Raw genomic sequence first — 10,026 nt, 5'->3', positions numbered from 1 at the left:
TTACTGGTCCAGAGTCAACTAGCTATGTAGGAAACTTTATGAACGGAGGGACCAAAATTTCAATTTTTAAATGCGCGGACAGACAAAAAATCAAAAAAAAAACACATCATCCTTTATTAATAGGTGTATACTTCATCAGGTTCTTTTTACTCTCCATATAAATTTTGTACAATGCAAAGTATCTATAGTTTGACCAAACATATAGAAAAAAGTATCAACACTCACAATATAGAACAAATATCGTTAGATTTGTTATACAATGTGGTTTCATATGATATATATTTGGTCTTGTATATATTAATACTTTATTATAAATTTGGTGAAACTTTCTAATGTTTGACTTGACAAAAATCTGATACGCGAAGTAAAATGCACCGAAGCGACTATATAGATGATGTAGCCTTTGAACGGGCCCTTTGTTGATGTGTTCGGGATTCGGGTACCCCAGTTTTTATTATGCGAACGGGGCCGGGGCCGGCTGGGGACTTGGTGCAGCGGTCTGGAGGATGATGATCTTGAGCTTCATGCCGTTCTGGCAGTGCTGGCCGACGGCGCATAAGAACCACCTGTGTCCGGCCTTGTCGAGCGTGAGGCGGTCCTCGCCGGAGGTCCAGACGACGGCGTTGGCCGGCTCGGTGCAGGAGAGGAAGTTCGGCCCGCCCACCTCTATCAGATTGTGGGCGGCGCTGTTGTACCTGAATACTGCGATCAATATAGTAACCACGAAATTAGTTTCCCGTCGCAGAGAAAATGGAGCGATCAAGCGTACGCGTGGACGGAATGGATTAATATAGGTATGTCATTACCTAGCTTGTCGCCGACGACGAACTGCTTTGTCTCAGCCCAGGCCGTGTAGTTGAAATTGAGGGTCCAGCCCTTGTCGTCGCCGACCATGTGCTCCGTGGCGACGGCGGGCCCCTGGAGGAACGCCAGGGCGAGGGCGGCCGCGGCGACCACGGCGACGACCATCTGCTTGGAAGCCATCACTGAGCAAGCAGCAAACCTTGCGATCGAGATTATGCAATAGCTACTTCTCCTTGCTTGCTGCTAGATGGATGCAGGTCGATCGTGTGCTGTGCTTCTAGTTCTTGCTTTGCATGTATGTATAGTAATCAGGTACGTATGTATACGTAGTAATCACCGTTGGGACTGGAGCGCGTCTTGTCTCTAACCGGAGCTTGCTGATGGCAGCAATGTTGTCAGGCGTCAGTGTGGCGCCAAATGTAATATTGCATTGGCTTCATCGGAACAAAGGATACGCAGCATCAGTCACACAACACAGATGCTCATTGTTTGGTCGTGTAAAACTAAGGGCGTGGTCTTAGTTTGACGCATGGTTTTGGTGTAAATTTTCTTTTCTTTTGAGTTACTAGCACAAACCGCGTGCTCAGACAACCTCCTTTAATTATGGGAAACGTCTCGGCTGAAGCGTCGTGTCGATCCACGTGGATCCTGCGTCTGCCGCGCGTCCTATCTTCTTCCTTCCACCGGAGACCTCACGCGCTGCCATGCGCCGCTGCGCCCGCAGCACATAACAATTCCGTTTGCTACTCGTGCAAAGAGACGACGGCTGGGGGCGGTCGCCATGGCCGCGCTCGAGGGGGCCGAGCACTGGATGCTACGATCAGCAAGCAAAGCTGCGACCGGGAACCCGAGGATTGGAGATGTGGCGCCGTGCGCTTGAATGGGGCGGCGTGGACCTACAAACATGGTGATGTTTTGCTGGAACCTCCTGATTTCGGGGGTACGACCATTGTGGATTTTTGCTGCAACGACAATGAACATCTTTCTTGCTGGAATGGCGGCGAGGGTTGCAACCGAAGTATTGAGAAGCTACAAGATTTTTGACAGATATTATAACCATGGACGACGAATGTTACAACCATAGACGACAGCCGGAGACGACGAATGCTACAACCAAGGACGTGCGTTCGATCCATGCGGCGAGGGTTGCAACCGACGAACCGAGGAGCTGCAACCGGCTGTAGGTGATTTTGTTGGGCATTTTTTTTGAAGCAAAAGGGGTTTCCCCCCACCCCAACTTTATAGAAAGCCAAGGCAAGCATCAACCAAACATGGACTGTTAACAGCGCTCGGCGACAACCGGATAGTAGCTGCCACACATAGGGAAAGGGTTTTTAAAACTGCCCTATTACAAGTTCTTGGGTAGTTCATATCAAGAGACATAAACCAGGGAGCAACCTGTCAGCTAACATTAAGATCAAAGCTAAGAATTGTAAACTAGCAGAAACTACAGCCCAACGATGTCCTTTTGGAAGGATGGCATTTTATCTCCATGCAATCCTAAGCAATTCCCCTCTTCGGTGGTCCAATAGCCTTAAACATCGGAGAAGTAGCGCACCCTAAGCTTCTGAGCATAGTGTTTTCCATTTCTTGATCGTTGCCCCCAACAGGTCCAAGACATATCGTATACTTCACCATCTTCGCCCCTGGAAAACAAAGTCATTTCGAAAACGCCATAAGCTCCACAAGGTAGCAGCAGTAGCAATGTTCAAAGCTTCACAATGTTTTCTTCTCTTCCAAAAGGAAGTCAACAGATCAAAAGAATTAGGAACATCAATCTTAAAAATATCAGCAACTAGATTCCAAACATTTTTAGCAACAATGCAATCAAAGAATAAATGCTGGATAGTTTCAGGTTCGCTGCAGATGACACAAGACATGTCATCTACATGTCTACGCTTAGCCAAGTTATCTCTAGTCAAGCTCTTGTTATAGTAAATCAACCAGAGGAAAACATGTATATTTGGTGGCACTTTGATTTTCCAGATATCATCTTTAATGACAGAAGGTATCCCTCCAAAGTTAATTAGCTTATAAAAAGATTTGACCGAGTACTTGTTAGAAGAATCCAACATCCAGAGAGGCTGATCTAGAGAGCCAGATAGACAAAAAGGTTCAACAATCTTGATAAGTTCCTCCCATCTTACTAAGGTATTTTCTATGACACATCTCCTAAAGGTTAATCGCAGCTCACCATCCACCCAGACCTGCGCTAGGGTAGAATCTTGCTGCTGGAAGATTTTATACAGGTCCCAAAATGCAGGTTTTTAAAGAGCAATCTCCTGTCCAAATGTCATGCCAGAAGGCAATGCTTTTACCATCTCCAGTGATCCATCTATAAAAATTCTTAGCAGCTGCAAGAGCCCAAGATAAACTTTTCATGAATGGAGAACCAAGGGCCACCCTAGTGTTAAAGAAATTAGGGCAAGTAGTGTTATATTTATACTTCAAAATCTTCTTCCAATCACTATCCCTCTCATCATAAAATCTTTTTCCCCAAGAGGTCAAAAGGGCCATGTTAAACTCCCTTAAATTGGGAACCCCCATACCTCCAAACTCTTTCTTTCTAGAAATCAGCCCCCAATTAGCAAGGTGATATTTATGAGAGTCACCCATGTTACCCCAGAAGAAGTGAGACATTTGAGAAGTGATCATATCAATTGCCCATTTGGGAAATTTCACAATAGACATTAGATAAGCAGGAATACTAGCAATGCAGGTGGTAAGCAAAATCAATTTCCCTCTATAAGATAGAAATCTCCCCAACTAACCAGAGATGTTTTTAATAATCCTATCAATAATGGGTTGAAGGTCCTCCCTCCTCAAATTTTTTAAATGAAGGGGGACACCTAAATACTTAAAGGGGAAATCCCCAAGTTGGCAGCAGAAGACCTGAGCAAATTCATTAGATAGATGCTCAGAGATGTTAATAGCATGTAGATCACTTTTATGGAAGTTAATCTTCAAGCCAGACAGACTTTCAAAACATGAAAGAATCCATTTCAAATTCTTGGCACATTCCAATGAGTTCTCCAAGAATAAGATGGTGTCATCAACATATTGTAGGTTGATCACACCACCTGGAAAGGCATGTGGTAGAAGTCCACGAATCAAACCATTACTTGTAGCCTTTTGAAGCATTTTTTAGAAGACATCAGCAACTAAATTGAACAGAAGGGGTGAGTGAGGATCACCCTTCTTCAAGCCTTTCCCCCCAGAGAACTGGGGACCATTAGAGTCATTAATCCTAACTTGGAAAGTACCTTGATGGATGGTAGATATAACCCAATCCACCCATTTATTACCAAAGCCTCTAGAGAGAAGCATCTCTTTCAGAAAATCCCAACTAACTCTATCATAGGCTTTCTCATAGTCTAATTTAAGAATCAAGCCAGCAGATCCAGACCTATGAACTTCATGAATGACCTCATGAGCCATAACCACACTTTACAAAATGAATCTTCCTTTAATAAATGCAGTTTGGTTAGAGGAAATGAGTTTGTCACACAAGGGAGAAACACTAGTGGTCATAGATTTAGAGAAAATCTTATTAGCACAATTACTAAGGCTAATAGGCCTGAAATTTTTCATGTCCCTAGCCATAGGGATTTTGGGAATCAGGGTAATAATGGCATGGTTAAGCTTATATATATCAAGGGTGCCACTTTCAAAGTCTCTAACCATCCACATAAAGTCTTTTTTAATTAGGTCCCAAAAGGTTTGGTAAAACAGAAAGGACAAGCCATCAGGGTCGGGGGCACCACTAGCATAGGAACTCATCACAGCTTGTTTGATTTCCTCCTCAGAAAAAGGCCTCTCTAACTGCTCTCTCTCATCATTACTAACCATTTCATCCTCAGACCAGAAGTTAGCATCCAAATGGATATCAGGTTTGGGTTCAAAAGCAAACAATTCTTTATAAAAAGAGGTATCCACCTCAACATCTCTTTGGTCGAAGTGACCACACCATCAGGACTATTCAGCTCAGAAAGATGGTTCTTCCTGTGGCTGTGATTAGCCAGTGCTTGGAAATAAGCATTATTCCTATCACCTTCTAGGATTTTTCTATCTCTAGACCTCTGCCAAAGGGCAGTTTCCTCTTTTTTCCACACTTCATCCAACTCTTTCTTAATCTCTTTCATTCTGTCATAATCAGCAACAGATAATTGGTGGGTTTCAGACATGACATCCAATATGTCACACTCCAGAAGGAGTGCCCTGTTCTTTTTCTTTAGAGCTGCCTCTCTATTAATACTCCACCCCTTAGTTTTTTTTCCTGAGAGTTTTAGTTTTAAGCATCCAATTATCAGCTGAGGATTTGGATGAAGACACATAGTTCCCGGCTTCCACCACCATATGATGAAAGTCTGGTTGTGAGAGCCACCATTTCTCAAACCTAAAGGGTTTGGGGGTGTTTGGGGCTCTGGCACCAGTATCCAGGACCAGAGGAGTGTGATCACTCCCCACCCTGGGAAGAGCAACTAAAGTGGAGAAAGGAAAATGGGTGTCCCAATTCACAGAAATGAATACTCTATCCAGCACAGCAAACACAGGGGAAATCTGGTTGTTAGACCAGGTAAACACCCTATTAGAGATAGAAATCTCCATCAATGCCCACCTATTGATCCAATCATTGAACAAAAAAGCAGTTTGTTGATTTACCAAACCACTACTCTTCTCCTTATCATTCTAACCAAATTGAAATCTCCACAAATCATAATAGGATAAGGAGCATTAGACAAAGTATCATGCAGTTCAGAGATAAAGTCTATCTTAAATTCAGGGTAGGCAGACCCGTATACCAACACCATCTACCATACAAATCCATCTAATTTATTTTTAATAGTAGTAATAATGGAGAACTTTTGGTTAATAAAACCAACAATTTCAAAGTATATTTTTTTGAAACCCACAAGGATTCCTCCTGCGGTATTATCAGCTGACAAGAAATGCCACACAAAATTATCAAATTTATCTATACCCTTGAGGAAACCCTCAGAAATAATCTCTCTCTTAGTTTCTTAAAAACCAATGAAATCAGGATTAGACTTGGCAATGGTATCACAAAGGCACTGAATCTTCCCATGTTGCCCTAGACCTCTAATGTTCCAAATAAGACCTATCATTAATTAATTTTGAAAGGGTGGGACAAGCCACAAGGCTTAACTTTAGTTAGAACAATTGGTGTTCCCCTGGAAGCATCAGCAGTGCCCACTGGTTCCAGGAGGGGGGGCACCTTTAGGTGTACTAACTAATTCATTGGAATCAATATTAAGGTTGTCAGGAAGCACAATTTCAGGGTTATTGTCGGGAAAAACCAAACACCTCTCTTTCTCCACAGCTATCATCTCATCAATGGTAAGATTCTTTTGAATATCATCCCCACCCCCAATCAGCAAGTTCATTTGACTCATCTGGTTAGTAAGAATGTTTTTATCCATAGTAGAGAAGGATTTACCTTTGAATGTGGGTGGGATTTCTAGATTCTTCTTCCTCTTGTAGGCTGCAGCTTTTTCCATGATGTTAACATTGCCATGGCCTTTGGTAGCAGGTCTTTTTGTAACAACATGCCCCCATCTTGTCTTGCTCTCATGACCAGCCTCTCCATTTTTGACTTGAGTAAGTGATTCCAGCAGGGACCTCTTCTAAGTTTCACTTTGGAGGATTTGGACAGCCTCAGGAGGGAGAACCCCCAACTCATCTTCTGTTTCCTCATTTTCAGAGTCACATATGTCCACTGACCTCAATATATCTTCACAGTATTCCATGTTCAAGGTATTCCTCTCATGAGTCATGTTTGCAGAATCTTCCTTAGTTGGAGAAGGGGTTTTGTAAGTAGCATCCCATTTTTCCCATCAGTGTCCATGTTTTGATCTGTAAGCTTACCCACACACTCAGGAGCAGGTTCATGTCCATCAGAAGATGAACCATCAAGGCTAGCAGCTGTCAAAACACATTTCAGAATAAATTCTTCCTGGTCAGCATCTATACCATCTCTCATGGGTGTAACCACCATCATCTGAGCACCAGACTTGTTTGAGGATCTTTGTTTGGATGAGAAATTGGCTTTGACAAGTTCATCAATAGCTAGGTCACCACCCCCTGATCCATCAGAAGCATGTTCACCCTGTGTTTCATCCTGTCCTCCCATCTGATCTTCCTCAGCCCTCTCATCTTTCTCAAAATCATCTTCATCCCCATCTACATCAATAACAGAGTCAACCCCACCTGTTTGTTCAAAGCCCTCAACAGTGAAGCCAAGTAAAAACAGCTTCTTCTTCATTTCAATCAATCTTTCAAAAGGAATTTTGGTTGGATCTCTGCAGGCTATCTTAACTCTGACATTCTCAAAGAAGGTTCTGAACATTCCATTCCAGTCCACATCTGTAAGCACCCCAAACAAATAAGCAATCTGTGCAAATACTTTCCAAGTGCACCACTTTGGGGGAATCCCTTCAATCAATACCCAAGCTTCAATCAACTCACCAAACGGTTCACACCCACCCTTCCATTCAGTTAGTGTCACATTGACATCCTGTGGCAGGGAGAACCCAGGTAGCTCAATAAGATCTTCCACTTTCTTCCAGGGAGGAAACCTAACCAAAAAGGTCTTACTAGATAGCCCTCTGATTTGCCAAGGCCAATGTTTAGTTTTACAGAAGGTAGCAGATAGTAAATCCATCAGTTTAGCACAATTCACTTCCCCTTTCAGGATGTTAACCACTGCACAGTTCTAAAAGTTTAACCACTTGGATTCATTTGCAACAGGTACATCAACATAATAAAAACCAAGGCCTTGAGCTCCACTACCAAAAAAGGCAACAGTAGGTTGATTCTTAGACCACACTGCGCAATTGTTCACGTTATGGTTCTGCTGACAGATAAAGCAGGCTTTCGGCTTCACACAATTTCCAACATAGTGTCCCAGTCCACCATAGTTAAAACATATCATGTCCTTATACCTAGGATCAAGAACTTGTTCCGCTTCAACCTCTATAGACTAGGATGATTGTACCTGAGCAGATCCAGTAGTTGAGACTGTGGATCTGGTAGGCTTGGGGGCAGGGGCCTGCTCCTTTGTTGCAGGCGCAGCTGGCTTCCGCCCAGCAAATGTAGCCGGCTTCTGCCCTGCTCCCTTGGTTGGGGCAGCCAGATTGCTGCTCCCCTCGACACGGTGATCTGACATCTTCACCCCTCGCTTAATAGCCTTGGCGAAGGAGATCGAACCAGGGCCAATCCCCTCATGAGCGACCTTGATTTGTTTGGGAGGTGGATCAAAAGGGCGACGGGTTTCAGGAAAACAATCCGCAGCCGAAAAGGATTAGTTCTCGACCAGGTCTCTCCGGATCCAGCAAAGGAATCCAGATTTTCGAGGGTCTTGCGATTGATGGGTAGGGTTTCTAGGGGGGCGGCAGCGAGGGGGAGAGGGAATGAGCCAGAGCTGGCTAAAGTGCTCCTCTACGTTTTGTAGGGATTCGACTTTACGTAATCCCCTCGTTTTATCCGCTTTCTCCCCAACAACACGTAAATTGAGCGTGGGTCCAAGCAAAGCTGGGCTCACCAGGTGGGGACAACATGGAGACTTCGCTCCTAGGTCGGGGTTGGGATTCGAATTTTAGCTAAGCCCCTCGCCGGAGAAATCCTCCGACGAGGTCTCACCCGCTGCAGAAGCAGCCACACATTTCTTATTGTGTTGGGGGTCAAGAGGGAGAACCCTCGACTTCATCACCAAATCCTGACCAGGTGCAGTAGGAACCGAACCATATGAATGTTCAACCGGACCAACAAACTCATGCATCCCCTGATGGCGCAACCGAAAATCCATCAATCTCGCCTTAAGAATTGAATCGACATGAATATGCATACCTAACTCACCAGGCCATGGGGGAGGATCGATGGGTCGTCGCTGTGTCTGAACCAGTCAGGGCAGGCGATCTACTAACGACGCGGAGGCCAGATGGTCCCTGGAGGGAGAAACACCGGTGGGATCCTGGCGATCCCCTCCCACGATGGCGGCCGGATGTTGAGCCTTGAGGGGTTCGCCGTTTGGAAGTTCTCCCAACGGGCGGCCTGCCGCGGATCTGACGATTCCGCCTCCTGAATCGCCCAGAAGAGGAGCTCCACATCCTCGCAGCCGTCGTCTCCGATGAAGCGCGCACGCTCGATGAAGTTCGCGTGGCGGAGGATATGCATGTGGATCTCCCCCCATTCATCGCGGCCGGGGAAGTGTTCCAGCATCACCCGCCTCATCTCGCGGCGAGCCTCCGGCGAGTGCGGATTGATCTCGGGCAGCGGCGCCGCAACCGGAGGCGGAAGTGCTCGCGGCTCTACAACCCGCGCCACCGGCACAAGTCGGCGAACCCGCACGCCGCGGCGTCGCGCTCCAGCCATGCGTCTTCTCATATGGGGATTTGGGGCGAGGAGAGCTCGGTGAGGTGTGGGGGTGGGTGGGAAGCTGAGGATTGGGCTTTAATGGAGGCTTCGGTGCTTCGCCCGAAGGGGAGGGGAGGGGCGGGAGGGAGGCATCATCTCTTTTCACCCAAGGGAAAGTTCGCGCATGTTCAATTCAAAGTAGAAATTCATCATAAAGGATTGTTCTATGGAATCGACAACAACAACAACTACATTGACTATGAAGTTGATTGGTTCGATCATTGTGATTGTGGCACTTGGTCTACACTATGGATTGAGGACTTTGTGAAGCAGCTGGGCTATGATAGAGAGACTGGGCAGCATTATGTATACTGGTGTCAACCTGGAGGGACACTTAGTGAAGGAATGAGAGATATGAAGTGTGATGCTGATAGCCTTGCCATGATAGCAGCTAGCACAATACATAAGAATCTGTTGCTGCTCATAGAACATGGAGAGACATTAAACAACCTTCTTATAGATGATATTACTGTTGATGGACAGCCTGAGTTGCCAAAGGTCATAACCCCAACAAAAGATGGCAAGGGAAAAGAACAAGCTAGCTCAACTGAAGTGAGAAGTGAGTCAACTGAAGGGAGAGAAAGGAGATTGTTTATTGAAGCAACATCTTCAGGATGTGCTGATGAGGAAGTGGAGGAAGAAGATGAAAATGGTGCAGCAGATTTAGACACAGCTGAGGAATTCTATGACAGTGACTATGATATAATGGATGGGGATGATGATCTGTTTGAGGAACATGTTGACAAAGAGGTGGATGGTCACAGAGAAAAGGTTTATACATGTGACTAT

The 10,026-nt window shown here is 45.2% G+C and overlaps 1 pseudogene; it reads right to left on the bottom strand.

Annotated features, from left to right (window-relative positions):
- Nucleotides 1–454: 454 nt before the first annotated feature.
- Nucleotides 455–984, bottom strand: LOC123117132 (blue copper protein 1a-like; annotated as a pseudogene).
- Between the last annotated feature and the right edge of the window lie 9,042 nt (nt 985–10,026).

This window comes from Triticum aestivum, chromosome 5B (assembly GCF_018294505.1).
Source record: "Triticum aestivum cultivar Chinese Spring chromosome 5B, IWGSC CS RefSeq v2.1, whole genome shotgun sequence".
NCBI lineage: Eukaryota > Viridiplantae > Streptophyta > Magnoliopsida > Poales > Poaceae > Triticum > Triticum aestivum.
The sequence above is the reverse complement of the archived record's forward strand: the minus strand, read 5'-3'. Positions and strand labels throughout refer to the sequence as shown.